At 47.4% G+C, this 16,533-nt stretch overlaps 1 protein-coding gene across 3 annotated transcripts in view; it reads left to right on the top strand.

Annotated features, from left to right (window-relative positions):
- The window catches only part of PTPRO (protein tyrosine phosphatase receptor type O), a 484,495-nt gene that overhangs the window by 296,094 nt on the left and 171,868 nt on the right, over nt 1-16,533 (top strand). The gene's annotated exons all lie outside the window — the stretch shown is intronic.

The following is a 16,533-nucleotide window of genomic DNA, read 5'->3' on the forward strand; positions in this document are numbered from 1 at the left end:
CAGGATTTGGTCAGGATTTTATGCAGGTAAAATCCTGACCAAATCTGCACCAGAGGTCACTGGCAGGTCACCTGCGCTGTTTCTGCAATGTAAGGACATGCTGCATTCTTAAAAGACGCGCTGCATATGCGTTTTCGCGGGTCTGCCGCATGCGTCTTTTAATGCATAGTGGAGACGGGATTTCATGAAATGCTGTAACATCTGGACGCAGCGTTTCCTGAACGTGGAAACAGACCCTGAGAGGTTCGTTTGTTGCACCTGGGTCCGGGTTGCGGGGAGCTATGAAATGGTCGGGTCTGGCTACCCACATACCTCACCTCTGGGTGTGGTTACAGCCTATTTAATGGAGGCTGTTGTTTGTCACACGGTCTTTGACTGAAGGCATGGAGGCTTACAGTGTGTGTTTTGCTGGGACACTGACCTGAGCGGACAGACTTGCTGTGCTACAGTGAGTACAGAAGGTATTCAGACCCCTTTAAGTTTTTCACTCTTTGATTCATTGCAACCATTTGGTAAATTCAAAAATGTTCTTTTTTTTCTCATTAACGTCCACTCTGCACCCCATGTTGACTGAAAAAACAGAAATGTAGTAATTTTCTTTTTATTAAAAAAGAAAAGCTGAAATCTCCCTAAGTCTTCAGCCCTTTTGCTCAGTATTGGATAGAAGCCCCTTTTGAGCTAGTACAGCCATGAGTCTTCTTTGGAATGATGCAACATGTTTTTCACCCCTGGATTTGGGGATCCTCGGCCTTTCTTCCTTGCAGATCCTCTCCAGTTCCGTCAGGTTGGATGGTGAACATTGGTGGATGTCATTTTCAGGTCTCTCAGATGCTCAAGTGGGTTTAGGTCAGGGCTCTGGCTGGGACGATCAGGAATGGTCACAGAGTTGTTCTGAAGCCGCTCCTTTGTTGTTTTAGCTGTGTGCTTAGGGTCTTTGTCTTGTTGGAAGGTGAACCTTCGTTCGGCCCAGTCTGAGGTCCAGAGCACTCTGGAAGAGGTTTTCATCCAGGATATCTCTGTACTTGGCCGCATTCATGTTTCCTTCAATGACAACCAGTCGTCCTGTCCCTGCAGCTGAAAAACACCCCCATAGCATGATGCTGCCACCACCATGCTTCACTGTGGGGATTGTATTGGGCAGGTGATGAGCAGGGCCTGGTTTTCTCCACACATACCGCTTAGAATTATCACCAAAAAGGTCTATCTTCATCTCATCAGACCAGAGAATCTTATTTCTCTTTGTCTGGGAGTCCTTCATGTGTTTTTTAGCAAACTCTATGCCGGTTTTCATATGTCTTGCACTGAGGAGAGGCTTCCGTTGGGCCACTCTGCCATAAAGGCCTGACTGGTGGAGGCTGCAGTGATAGTTGACTTTGTGGATTTTTTTTTCCATCTCCCTACTGCATCTCTGGAGCTCAGGCACAGTGATCTTGGGGTTCTTCTCTCACCAAGGCTCTTCTCCCACGATTGCTCAGTTTGGCTGGACAGTCAGGTCTAGGAAGACTTCTGGAGGTCCCAAAATTCTTCCATGTAAGGATTATGGAGGCCACTGTGCTCTTAGGAACCTTGAGTACTGCAGACATTCTAACAATATAATAATAATAATCTTTATTTATATAGCGCCAACATATTCCGCAGCTCTTTACAGTTTAACAGTTTCAAACACAACAGTCATAGGTAACAATGTTAACAATACAATAATAAAGCAAAATAAGACGACCCTGCTCGTGAGAGCTTACAATCTACAATGAGGTGGGGGAGATGCAAAGTACAGGTGTGTATTTACAATGATGTATTTACAATGAGGGTCCGGCCATCTTCAGGGGGTGGGGGATAGATGGAGTTAGTGAATGGGCTACACACACACACACACACACACATAAAATGACTGATTAGTGAACGTGATAGGCCGCTCTGAACAAATGTGTTTTGAGCGAGCGCCTAAAACTATGCAAATTGTGAATGGTTTTAATATCTTGGGGTAGAGCATTCCAGAGGATTGGCGCAGCACAGGAGAAGTCTTGGAGTCAGGAGTGGGAGGTACGGATTAGTGCAGAGGTTAGTCAAAGTCATTTGCAGAGCGCAGCGGTCAGTTAGGCCGATAGACAGAAATGAGGGAGGAGATGTAAGGGGGTGCCGTACTGTGGAGAGCTTTGTGGGTGAGAATAAGTACTTCGAATTGGATTCTATAATGACTGTGTAACGACTGGCGAAGAGCGGACATGTCTGAATACCATTTAGCTAGATGTACAACCCTGGCTGCTGCATTAAGGATAGACTGGGGAGGGGAAAGTCGAGTGAGGGGGAGGCCAATTAATAGAGCATTACAGTGATCCAGGCGGGAATGGATCAAGGTGACAGTGAGGGTTTTTGTTTTTTCCATGTTGAGAAAATGGTGGGTTCTAGAGATGTTTTTTAGGTGTAAGCGGCACGAGCGGGCAAGAGATTGTATATGGGAGGTGAAGGAGAGATCGGAGTCAAACATAACACCAGACAGCGCGCCTGCTGCCGGGGTGTTATTATGATGCCATCCACGGAGAGGGAAACGTTAGGTTTAGAGAGGTTAGTAGATGGCGGGAGCAGAAGAAGTTCAGTTTTGGAGAGGTTGAGTTTCAGATAGAGTGCGGACATGATGTCAGAGACTGCAGACAGACAGTCAGTGGCGTTCTGTAGTACAGCGGGGGTAAGGTCAGGGGATGATGTGTATAGTTGTGTGTCATCAGCATAAAGATGGTACTGAAAGCCAAGATCTGTACAATTGGGGCCGTGTAGAGAGAGAAGAGAAGGGGGACCAAGGACTGAGCCCTGGGGTACCCCGACAGTGAGAGGAAGAGGAGATGAAGTGGAGCCAGAGAACAGAACACTGAAGGAGCGGTCAGAAAGATAGGAGGAGAACCAGGAGAGAGCAGTGTCCTTAATGCCTAGTGACTGGAGCCTAGAGAGTAGGAGAGGGTGGTCAACAGTGTCGAAAGCTGCAGAAAGGTCAAGAAGAATGAGCAAAGAGTGGTCACCATTACATTTTGTTGTCAGAAGGTCGTTGGTCACCTTGATGAGTGCAGTTTCTGTCGAATGTAGGGGGTGGAAACCGGATTGTGAAGGGTCTAGGAGGGAATGAGTGGAAAGGTAACGGGTATGGCGGGATTCTGTTGTAACTTTAGCCACAATCTATGCCTTGCCACAATTCTGTTTCTGAGCTCCTTGGCCAGTTCCTTTGACCCAGTGTTCCCCAACTCCGGTCCTCAAGAGCCACCAACAGGTCATGTTTTCAGGATTTCCTTAGTATTGCACAGGCGATAATTGCATCACCTGGACAGGCAAGCATTCCATCACCTGTGCAATACTAAGGAAATCCTGAAACCATGACCTGTTGGTGGCTCTTGAGGACCTGAGTTGGGGAACACTGTTTTGACCTCATGATTCTCATTTGGTCTGACATGCAGTGTGAGCTGTGAGGTCTTATATAGACAGGTGTGCGCCTTTCCAAATCAAGTCCTATCAGTTGAATTAAACACAGCTGGCCGCTAGTGTTGAGCGATACATTCCGATATCCAGAAGTATCGGTATCGGATTGGATCGGCCGATATCTAAAAAATATCGGATATCGCCGATACCGATACCCGATACCAATGCAAGTCAATAGGACACAAATATCAGAACGTAAATAAGCCCTTTCTGTCCTTCTAGATCCTGTTCAGGAGGGGGGAAGAGTGTGGGCGGTGCGTGAGCGGACACTGTGCGTGCCTGCCGGGGATCTGTACATGCCTGCCGGGGCTGTATGCGGGCCTGCCGGGGCTGTATGCGGGCCTGCCGGGGCTGTATGCGGGCCTGCCGGGGCTGTATGCGGCGTGCCGGGTCTCTGTGCGGCGTGCCGGGTCTCTGCGTGGCCTGCTGGGGCTGTATGCAGCGTGCCGGGTCTCGGTGCGGGATCTCTGTGCGGCGTGCGGGGTCTCTGTGCGGCGTGCGGGGTCTCTGTGCGTGTGTGCAGGCATCGTCCGATGGGACTACAAGTCCCATCGGACGATGCCTGCTACACTGACAGTGATTGACACAACATTAGCCGGATGATGGGACGGTAGTAGTCCCATCATCCGGCTAATGTGTTGAATGAAAAAAAACAAACCACATACATACTCCATACAGTACATACATATAGACATACAGTACATTAAACATAGAGTTCATACTCACCATTACTTGTCACTTTGTTCCCCGAAGCCAGTGTCAACCTGTAAAAAAGATTAAAATAACAAACAACCGATATACTCCCTGTCCGCAGAAATCCACGAGTGTCCCACGACGATCTCCCGTGGAGAACAGTAGCATCAGCTGTTGCGACCACTCTCCAGGGGCTCCAGAAACACAATGACGGGAGGAAGGTATCCTTCCGCACTGTATTCCCCGGCCGCTGTAAAAAAAAAAGTCCCTAATCTCACTTATGGGCGCATTGCTGGGTGAAAAATTTTCCCACGCAGCAATTGCCATAAAGTGAGACTTTGTACTAAGGTAACCTCAGTGATGCACTTCAGGAGCCATTGTCTCCTGTCAGTGTGTCACTGAGTGTCATGCCGTAAGCGGCGTTAAAGGGGCAGGATGCTGTACTGGGACCCGCACCTGTTCCTACCTATAAACTAGGAAGGAAAACAGGTTAAACATGCAACCAAAACAGCAGACACCAATCTCTGTAAATAAACCTCCAACACCAACATTACGCTCCTTCAACCTCCAAGCCAGGCAGTAGAATTGATCACTGACAATAGCTGTAGTCAGGACTGGGTCTATGTAGAGGATAAGATTACAAAATCCACTTCAGCTGAGAGAGACCCAGCTCTCAGCAACTCAGTAATAAGGTTAACTCCTGCACTGCTGGCACAAAGCAGCCAGTTCAGAATACAGGTGAAGAGCTTCTGTTCACTGTGTGTGAACGAGGCCCAGAGCGCTGCGGTTCTCTGGAACCTCTCTGTCGCGGTAGCCCCGTGACACTGAGGGTCCTATAGAGCAGTGACATCACCCGATGTCATTGTTCTATAAGGGAGATCGTCGTGGGACACTCATTATTAATTGGACTATGGCGGACAGGTAGTATACGGTTTATTATTTTGCATTTTTTGCAGGCGCTGAAGTATGGTAAGTATGGTTAAAGAATATTAAAATACTTTTTTCCTAATGTGTGCGTGTTTTATTAACCCTTTATTACTATTGGATTAATAATGGATAGGCGTCTTATTGACGCCTCTCCGTTATTAACCCGGCTTAATGTCACCTTACAATAGCAAGGTGACATTAACCCCTTATTACCCCATATCCCACCTCTACACGGGAGTGGGAAGAGAGGGGCTAAGTGCCGGAATTGGCGGACTGGTATTTGTAGCCGGGGGGGGGGGGGGAGGGTTTGGGGGGCAATATCCATGGCCCCTCTCTAGGCTATGAATATCAGCCCACAGCTGTCTGCGTAGCCTTTCTGGCTATAAAATATGGGGGACCCCACGTCATTTTTTTTTTGCTCCCCCTATTTTACTAGCCAGTAAAGGCTATGCAGACAGCCGCGGGCTGATATTCATAGCAGGCTACAAATATTGGCCCCAGCCATCGGCTTTCCCCCTCTGGCGCAGAGAATTGTGTGGGAGCCCACGCCGTTTTTTCCGATTTTTTTTTTTTTAATTAACCGCTCTTTAAGGCCTCTTTCATACTTGCGTCGGTACAGGTCCGTCGCTATGCGTCGGGCCGAAGTACTGACGTACGTTGTGAAATTTGTGCACGATGTGGGCAGCGGATGCAGTTTTTCAACGCATCTGCTGCCCATTCTGAAGTCCGGGTAGGAGGGGGCGGAGTTTCAGCAGCGCATGCGCGGTAGAAAATGGCGGACGCGACAGCCAAAAAAAGTTCACTTGAATGTTTTTTCATGCCGACGGTCCGCCAAACCACGACGGATCCGTTGCATGATGGACGCGATGTGTGGCGATCCGTCGCTAATACAAATCTATGGGTAAAAAACAAGCACATTTGCAGGATCGTTTTTTTTCCGCCGGATCCGTTTTTTCTCATAGAGTTTTATTAGCACCGGATTGCGCCTGATGGTCACACGTTTCATCCATTTTTTGCATGATCTGTCAGAAAAGCTGTTTCCGGCGGACGGAAAACACATACAGAGGAACGTTTTTTCTGTCCTGAGAAAAAACACACAGCGATGGATCCAGCAAAAAATGGATGAAACTGAGATGTGAAATGATGAATCCGGCCTCCGAATCCGTTTTTTCATGCATGTTTCCATTCAAATCATGCACAATTTCCGTTTATTTATTTATTTCCAAAAACTGCATCAAAACTGCACCAAAAACCTGCCCCTATTTAGCGCTAATTTTATCTCCTCTTGAAAAAACGGGGTGACAGGTTCCCTTTAAGACTAGGGACTTTTTTTTTTACAGCGGCGGAGGAATACAGTGCGGAAGGATACCTTCCTCCCGTCATTGGGACACTCGTGGGTTTCTGTGGACAGGGAGTATATTGGTTGTTTGTTATTTAATCTTTTTTACAGGTTGACACTGGCTTCGGGGATCAAAGTGACAAGTAATGGTAAGTATGTACTCTGTTATATGTACTGTATGTCTATATGTATGTATTGTATGTAATGTATGAATGTATTGTATGTAGTATGTATGTGTTTTTTTTGTTTTTATTTCATTCAACACATTAGCCGGATGAGGGGACTACTACTGTCCCATCATTGGCTAATGTGTCAATCACTGTCAGTGTAGCAGGCATCATCCGATGGGATTTGTAGTCCCATCGGACGATGCCTGCACACACGCACAGAGACCCGGCACGCCGCACAGAGACCCGGCAGGCCCGCATAGAGCCCCGGCAGGCCGCATACAGCCCTGGCAGGCCTGCACACAGCCCCAGCAGGCCCGTACAGACCCCCGGCAGGCCCGCATAGAGCCCCGGCAGGCCCGTACAAACCCCCGGCAGGCTCGCATACAGCCCTAGCAGGCCCGCATACAGCCCTGGCACGCCCGCACACAGCCCCAGCAGGCCCGTACAGACCCCCGGCAGGCCCGCATAGAGCCCCCACGTCACAAACAGACACCGCCCGCACACACACACTCAGTCTCCGCCCACGTACCGCCCACACTCCATTATAGTGCATAATTGCACTATAGGAACTTCCGATTCCGGTATCCGATATCACAAAAGTATCGGAATGCGGTATCGGAATTCCAATACAGTGAATATTGGCCGATACCCGATATTTGCAGTATCGGAATGCTCAACACTACTGGCCGCCAATAAAGGAGTAAAACCATCTTAAGGAGGATCACAAGGAAATGGACAGCATGTGACTGTGAGTGTCTGAGCAAAAGGTCTGAATACTTATGATCATAGTAACATAGTAACATAGTAACATAGTTAGTAAGGCCGAAAAAAGACATTTGTCCATCCAGTTCAGCCTATATTCCATCATAATAAATCCCCAGATCTACGTCCTTCTACAGAACCTAATAATTGTATGATACAATATTGTTCTGCTCCAGGAAGACATCCAGGCCTCTCTTGAACCCCTCGACTGAGTTCGCCATCACCACCTCCTCAGGCAAGCAATTCCAGATTCTCACTGCCCTAACAGTAAAGAATCCTCTTCTATGTTGGTGGAAAAACCTTCTCTCCTCCAGACGCAAAGAATGCCCCCTTGTGCCCGTCACCTTCCTTGGTATAAACAGATCCTCAGCGAGATATTTGTATTGTCCCCTTATATACTTATACATGGTTATTAGATTGCCCCTCAGTCGTCTTTTTTCTAGACTAAATAATCCTAATTTCGCTAATCTATCTGGGTATTGTAGTTCTCCCATCCCCTTTATTAATTTTGTTGCCCTCCTTTGTACTCTCTCTAGTTCCATTATATCCTTCCTGAGCACCGGTGCCCAAAACTGGACACAGTACTCCATGTGCGGTCTAACTAGGGATTTGTACAGAGGCAGTATAATGCTCTCATCATGTGTATCCAGACCTCTTTTAATGCACCCCATGATCCTGTTTGCCTTGGCAGCTGCTGCCTGGCACTGGCTGCTCCAGGTAAGTTTATCATTAACTAGGATCCCCAAGTCCTTCTCCCTGTCAGATTTACCCAGTGGTTTCCCGTTCAGTGTGTAATGGTGATATTGATTCCCTCTTCCCATGTGTATAACCTTACATTTATCATTGTTAAACCTCATCTGCCACCTTTCAGCCCAAGTTTCCAACTTATCCAGATCCATCTGTAGCAGAATACTATCTTCTCTTGTATTAACTGCTTTACATAGTTTTGTATCATCTGCAAATATCGATATTTTACTGTGTAAACCTTCTACCAGATCATTAATGAATATGTTGAAGAGAACAGGTCCCAATACTGACCCCTGCGGTACCCCACTGGTCACAGCGACCCAGTTAGAGACTATACCATTTATAACCACCCTCTGCTTTCTATCACTAAGCCAGTTACTAACCCATTTACACACATTTTCCCCCAGACCAAGCATTCTCATTTTGTGTACCAACCTCTTGTGCGGCACGGTGTCAAACGCTTTGGAAAAATCGAGATATACCACGTCCAATGACTCACCGTGGTCCAGCCTATAGCTTACCTCTTCATAAAAACTGATTAGATTGGTTTGACAGGAGCGATTTCTCATAAACCCATGCTGATATGGAGTTAAACAGTTATTCTCATTGAGATAATCCAGAATAACATCCCTCAGAAACCCTTCAAATATTTTACCAACAATAGAGGTTAGACTTACTGGCCTATAATTTCCAGGTTCACTTTTAGAGCCCTTTTTGAATATTGGCACTACATTTGCTATGCGCCAGTCCTGCGGAACAGACCCTGTCGCTATAGAGTCACTAAAAATAAGAAATAATGGTTTATCTATTACATTACTTAGTTCTCTTAGTACTCGTGGGTGTATGCCATCCGGACCCGGAGATTTATCTATTTTAATCTTATTTAGCCGGTTTCGCACCTCTTCTTGGGTTAGATTGGTGACCCTTAATATAGGGTTTTCATTGTTTCTTGGGATTTCACCTAGCATTTCATTTTCCACCGTGAATACCGTGGAGAAGAAGGTGTTTAATATGTTAGCTTTTTCCTCGTCATCTACAACCATTCTTTCCTCACTATTTTTTAAGGGGCCTACATTTTCAGTTTTTATTCTTTTACTATTGATATAGTTGAAGAACAGTTTGGGATTAGTTTTACTCTCCTTAGCAATGTGCTTCTCTGTTTCCTTTTTGGCAGCTTTAATTAGTTTTTTAGATAAAGTATTTTTCTCCCTATAGTTTTTTAGAGCTTCAATGGTGCCATCCTGCTTTAGTAGTGCAAATGCTTTCTTTTTACTGTTAATTGCCTGTCTTACTTCTTTGTTTAGCCACATTGGGTTTTTCCTATTTCTAGTCCTTTTATTCCCACAAGGTATAAACCGCTTACACTGCCTATTTAGGATGTTCTTAAACATTTCCCATTTATTATCTGTATTCTCATTTCTGAGGATATTGTCCCAGTCTACCAGATTAAGGGCATCTCTAAGCTGTTCAAACTTTGCCTTCCTAAAGTTCAATGTTTTTGTGACTCCCTGACAAGTCCCCCTAGTGAAAGACAGGTGAAACTGCACAATATTGTGGTCGCTATTTCCTAAATGCCCAACCACCTGCAGATTTGTTATTCTGTCAGGTCTATTAGATAGTATTAGGTCTAAAAGTGCTGCTCCTCTGGTTGGATTCTGCACCAATTGTGAAAGATAATTTTTCTTGGTTATTAGCAGAAACCTGTTGCCTTTATGGGTTTCACAGGTTTCTGTTTCCCAGTTAATATCCGGGTAGTTAAAGTCCCCCATAACCAGGACCTCATTATGGGTTGCAGCTTCATCTATCTGCTTTAGAAGTAGACTTTCCATGGTTTCTGTTATATTTGGGGGTTTGTAACAGACCCCAATGAGAATTTTGTTACCATTTTTCCCTCCATGAATTTCAACCCATATGGACTCGACATCCTCATTCCCTTCGCTAATATCCTCCCTTAAAGTGGACTTTAGACAAGACTTTACATAGAGACAAACCCCTCCTCCTCTCCGATTTTTACGATCCTTTCTAAACAGACTGTAACCCTGTAAGTTAACTGCCCAGTCATAGCTTTCATCTAACCATGTCTCGGTTATTCCCACTATGTCAAAGTTACCTGTAGATATTTCTGCTTCTAGTTCTTCCATCTTGTTTGTCAGGCTTCTGGCGTTTGCGAGCATGCAGTTTAGAGGATTTTGTTTTGTTCCAATCTCCTCACTGTGGATTGTTTTAGAAATGTTCTTACCTCCCTTCTGAGTATGTTTTCCTGGGTCGTCTTTGTTCGAGTCTAATGTTTTTCTTCCCGTCCCCTCTTCTTCTATCATATCATGTGATATCATGTGATATTTCATTTTCTCTTTTTTATTACATTTTTGCAAACATTTCTATATTTCTTTTTTTTCAACCGAGATGGGGTTCATAGTGTATTTTTAACCCCTTCATGACCTTGGGATTTTTCGTTTTATTTTTCCGTCAATTTGGCCATGTGAGGGCTTATTTTTTGCGGGATGAGTTGTACTTTTGAACGACACCATTGGTTTTAGCATGTCATGTACTAGAAAACGGGAAAAAAATTCCAAGTGCGGTGAAATTGCAAAAAAATGCAATCCCACACTTGTTTTTTGCTTGGCTTTTTTGCTAGGTTCACTAAATGCTAAAACTGACCTGCCATTATGATTCTCCAGGTCAGTACGAGTTCATAGACTCCTAAGATGACTAGGTTATTTTTTATCTAAGTGGTGAAAAAAAATTCTAAACTTTGCTAAAAAAAAAAAAAAAAATTGCACCATTTTCCGATACTTGTAGCGTCTCCATTTTTCATGATCTGGGGTCGGTTGAGGGCTTATTTTTTGCGTGCCGAGATGACGTTTTTAATGATAGCATTTTGGTGCAGATACGTTCTTTTGATCGCCCGTTATTGCATTTTAATGCAATGTCGCGGCGACCAAAAAAACGTAATTCTGGCGTTTCGCATTTTTTTCTCGCTACGCCTTTTAGTGATCAGGTTAATGCTTTTTTTAATTGATAGATCGGGCGATTCTGAGCGCGGCGATACCAAATATGTGTAGATTTGATTTTTTTTTTATTCATTTATTTTGATTGGGGCGAAAAGGGGGGTGATTTAAACTTTTATATTTTTTTTATTTTTTTCACATTTTTTTTAAACTTTTGCCATGCTTCAATAGTCTCCATGGGAGGCTAGAAGCAGGCACAACCCGATCGCCTCTGCTACATAGCAGCGATCTGCTGATCGCTGCTATGTAGCTGAAAATCAGGTGTGCTGTGAGCTCCGACCACAGGGTGGCGCTCACAGCTGCCGGGGATCAGTAACCATAGAGGTCTCAAGGACCTCTATGGTTACTATTCAGAAGCATCGCCGACCCCCGATCATGTGACGGGGGTCGGCGATGTGATCATTTCCGGCCGCCCGGCCGGAAGTGGTAGTTAAATGCCGCTGTCTGCGTTTGACAGCGGCATTTAACTAGTTAATAGGTGCGGGCAGATCGCGATTCTGCCCGCGCCTATTACGGGCACATGTCAGCTGTTCAAAACAGCTGACATGTCCCGGCTTTGATGCGGGCTCACTGCGGAGGCCTGCATCAAAGCAGGGGATCTGACCTCGGACGTACTATCCCGTCCGAGGTCAGAAAGGGGTTAATGACCTGGTGGAATCGTTCACCTTGCTCTTCACTCACAGCTTTTCAGGAAAGTTGTCAAGGTGGAAATGGAGGAAATGCACTTTCAAACTCATCAGGCAACCTAAAGCTTGAAATGCTTTCAGCATTCGTCTGACGATATTTTTGTAGTCAGGGTCTTGTATATCTTCAATGCATTGATGTGAATTAATAGTAATTTTGACTTTCAAAACCCCAAGATAAAAAACATACCAAAAATTTAGAAAAATATACTAAATTTGAAGAGAATTTTGCATTTTGTGGCAAATCCTGACGTCCAGGATTTTTTTCAATATTTTTTTCGTTTTCAGCACACCAAAATACATGGAAATTAGATGAAAATAATCAAACAGCTTTTTAGTCGCAGACCTGTGTAATTATTCCCGCAGCCGAGCAATGTGAAAAAAATAAACTTTTTTGAATTTACCAAATAGCTGTAATGAAACAAAGAGTGAAAATTTTTAAGTGGTCTGAATACTTTCCGTGCCCACTGTATATGGACTGTTTGTTTCCATTTTGTGCCACAGAAGGCCAAACTTAAGCAGGTTTATGGAGCAAATGCACCTGACAAGACATTTTTATGACAACCACTTCCTGGGTATATATATATATATATATATATATATATATATATATATATATATATATATATATATATATATATATATATATATATATATATATATATATATATATTGTGGTGTGACTGGTGGTCGCGTGGTTAATGGGAGGTATGTCTCACAGGGATGGATGCTCCCTGCGATGGAACCCGGAGTATTTTGTCTTTAGTGCATGTGAGCACTAAAGATGTCGTTTAGTGCACCTGGGTCCGGGTTGCGGGTAGCTATGAGAGATGGGAGGGTCTGGCTACCCGCATGCCTCACCTCTGGGTGACGGTGCTTACTGTACCTTTTCCCTGCGGGAAGTGCTTGAGTTTGAGGACCTGCAGTGATGTCATGATCATGTGACCAGTGCATGTGATGTTACCTCACCTGTGGGGGTGGTTACACCTATGTAATGGAGGTGTTTAGCACATTGGAGTGAGTGTTTGGGAGTCTGGCAGTGTGGACAGACCTCCATGTGTCCAGGCCGGACACTGCAGACAGGAGTCTGTGTACTGAGAGGGAGAAGCCCTTCTGTGTCTGTGGCTCCAGATAGGACCTGAGTGCTGGACATTGCACTGTGCCCACAGGCCTGAGAGAGCAGAGCTCTACTATGGATATTAATACTGTGTCGGCCTGAAGTATGGACTGTTTTCCTTTCTGTTGTTGCCTCGGTGGTTTATGGAGCAAATAAACCCACATGGACATTATAGAGAATGTGCCTCCTGTTTCCTCCTACACATCTGAGCGGGTACCAACCTTACAATTGGTGTTTCAAATGCTGGCAACGATCCAAGGAGCACATGCTGCAGCGATGGCTGGTCTGAGCCAGAAGAGTGGACGGTCTGACAACCGTGAGTAATACTGACCGGGGTCCGTGAGAACTGCTGTTAGTGGGACACCTCTGAGGAGAAGAGGGATCCAGGAACCTGTGTGGCCGGCAGGTAACGGACAGGAGTCCGCGTTATACTGACCGGGGTCCGTGAGAACTGCTGTTTGTGGGACACCTCTGAGGAGAAGAGGGATCCGGGAACCTGTGTGGCCGGCAGGTAATGGACAGGAGTCCGCGTTATACTGACCGGGGTCCGTGAGAACTGTTGTTTGTGGGACACCTCTGAGGAGAAGAGGGTTCCAGGAACCTGTGTGGCCGGCAGGTAATGGACAGGAGTCCGCGTTATACTGACCGGGGTCCGTGAGAACTGTTGTTTGTGGGACACCTCTGAGGAGAAGAGGGTTCCAGGAACCTGTGTGGCCGGCAGGTAATGGACAGGAGTCAGCGTTATACTGACCGGGGTCCGTGAGAGCTGCTGTCTGTGGGACACCTCTGAGGAGAAGAGGGTTCCAGGAACCTGTGTGGCCGGCAGGTAACGGACAGGAGTCCGCGTTATACTGACCGGGGTCCGTGAGAGCTGCTGTTAGTGGGATACCTCTGAGGAGAAGAGGGTTCCAGGAACCTGTGTGGCCGGCAGGTAATGGACAGGAGTCTGTGTGATACTGACCGGGGTCCGTGAGAACCGCTGTCTGTGGGATACCTCTGAGAAGAAGAGGGATCCGGGAACCTGTGTTGCCGGCAGGTAATGGACAGGAGTCCGTGTGATACTGACCGGGGTCCGTGAGAGCTGCTGTTAGTGGGATACCTCTGAGGAGAAGAGGGTTCCGGGAACCTGTGTGGCCGGCAGGTAACGGACAGGAGTCCGTGTGATACTGACCGGGGTCCGTGAGAGCTGCTGTTAGTGGGATACCTCTGAGGAGAAGAGGGTTCCGGGAACCTGTGTGGCCGGCAGGTAACGGACAGGAGTCCGTGTGATACTGACCGGGGTCCGTGAGAGCTGCTGTCTGTGGGATACCTCTGAGGAGAGGGATCCGGGAACCTCTGTGGCCGGCAGGTAACGGACAGGAGTCAGCGTTATACTGACCGGGGTCCGTGAGAGCTGCTGTTGGTGTGATACCTCTGAGGAGAAGAGGGTTCCGGGAACCTGTGTGGCCGGCAGGTAACGGACAGGAGTCCGCGTTATACTGACCGGGGGCCGTGAGAGCTGCTGTTAGTGGGATACCTCTGAGGAGAAGAGGGTTCCGGGAACCTGTGTGGCCGGCAGGTAATGGACAGGAGTCCGCGTTATACTGACCGGGGGCCGTGAGAGCTGCTGTTAGTGGGATACCTCTGAGGAGAAGAGGGTTCCAGGAACCTGTGTGGCCGGCAGGTAACGGACAGGAGTCAGCGTTATACTGACTGGGGTCCGTGAGAACTGCTGTTGGTGTGATACCTCTGAGGAGAAGAGGGATCCGGGAACCTGTGTGGCCGGCAGGTAACGGACAGGAGTCCGCGTTATACTGACCGGGGTCCGTGAGAGCTGCTGTTAGTGGGATACCTCTGAGGAGAAGAGGGTTCCAGGAACCTGTGTGGCCGGCAGGTAACGGACAGGAGTCCGCGTTATACTGACCGGGGTCCGTGAGAGCTGCTGTCTGTGGGATACCTCTGAGGAGAGGGATCCGGGAACCTGTGTGGCCGGCAGGTAACGGACAGGAGTCCGCGTTATACTGACCGGGGTCCGTGAGAACTGTTGTTTGTGGGACACCTCTGAGGAGAAGAGGGTTCCAGGAACCTGTGTGGCCGGCAGGTAATGGACAGGAGTCAGCGTTATACTGACCGGGGTCCGTGAGAGCTGCTGTCTGTGGGACACCTCTGAGGAGAAGAGGGTTCCAGGAACCTGTGTGGCCGGCAGGTAACGGACAGGAGTCCGCGTTATACTGACCGGGGTCCGTGAGAGCTGCTGTCTGTGGGATACCTCTGAGGAGAAGAGGGTTCCAGGAACCTGTGTGGCCGGCAGGTAATGGACAGGAGTCCGTGTGATACTGACCGGGGTCCGTGAGAACTGCTATTTGTGGGACACCTCAGAGTAGAGGGATCCGGGAACCTGTGTGGCTGACAGGTAATGGACAGGAGTCCGTGTGATACTGACCGGGGTTAGTGAGCAACTGTGTTTGGGCTGTGAAGCCGGGTGTGTAACAGACAGGAGTCTGTGCTGTGCTGACCGGGGTCAGTGAGAGACTGTGTTTTTCCTATAAAGCACGTGTGTAGGTGTTTGCTGTGGACCGGCGAGTCCATGAATTATTGTTTTTTTTTCTTCTCTGATCAACTTGCTGTGGCTCAGCGGGGCCACGAAGACTGAAGGCATCAGGTGGTAACTCGGGGTTACGAAGTTTGCTGTGGATCGGCGGGTCCCCGAAGTCTGCGGTGGTTACATGCAGTGCAGTTGCAGCAAGATGTTCTGCAGCAGCCGGAGTTGCTGTGGCAGCAGCAGCAGCTTGTGATCGGCAGCCGGAGGTGCCGGTGGTTTGACTACAGCAGAAGCTGTGGCAGTGCCAGCAGGGGCTGGTGAAGTGTTGAGAAGAAAAAAAAAAATTGTGCTCCAGCTCGTGCAGACTCTTAAAGGGCCAGTGCTGACCTAAAGAGACATATACTGTGGTACTGTTGGGGCCTGAGAGTACCGTGGGGTGTCCAAGGGGTGTACCCCAGAGTGGCGTGGAGTCCCAAAATGGAGCGGTGACCCCAAATAATTATGGTTGGCCAAAAGGGGGCTGCATCCCAAAAGGGGGTAGTTGCCCAAAAGGGGGTGGAGTCCCTAAAAGGGGTGGTGGCCCTAAAAGAGAAAATGGTCCATAAGGGGGCGGTAACCCAAAAGGGGGTGGTGACCCAAATAGGGGTGGTGGCCCAAAAAGGGGCGGCGGTGAATTCGCTGATGAACTGTTGCCGGGTTCAGTGTTCGAACAGCGCATGTCCAGAATATTGTACTGACTTTCCATCTGACAAGATGTCACAGAGCTGTTCTGTAGAAGTCAATGGAGTGTGCGTGACTGAACTTCTGGACTCAAGGAGCCTGGTGACGCTGGTGAGCGCCACAATCCCTGTCTATCTGATTCCCAGAAGGAAGATGGAAGTCCACTATGTCAGTGGTGTCAAACTGCATTCCTCGAGGGCTGCAGACAGGTCATGTTTTCAGGATTTCCTTGTATTGCACAGGTGATAATTTAATCACCTTCACAGAATGATTCCAGCACCTTGTGCAATGCTAAGGAAATCTTGAAAACACGCATGGTTTGAGGCTCTCGAGGAATGCCGTTTGACACCACTGCACTACGTTCATGGGGTTGCTAGGGATTAT

Source organism: Ranitomeya imitator, chromosome 4, assembly GCF_032444005.1.
Source record: "Ranitomeya imitator isolate aRanImi1 chromosome 4, aRanImi1.pri, whole genome shotgun sequence".
Lineage (NCBI taxonomy): Eukaryota > Metazoa > Chordata > Amphibia > Anura > Dendrobatidae > Ranitomeya > Ranitomeya imitator.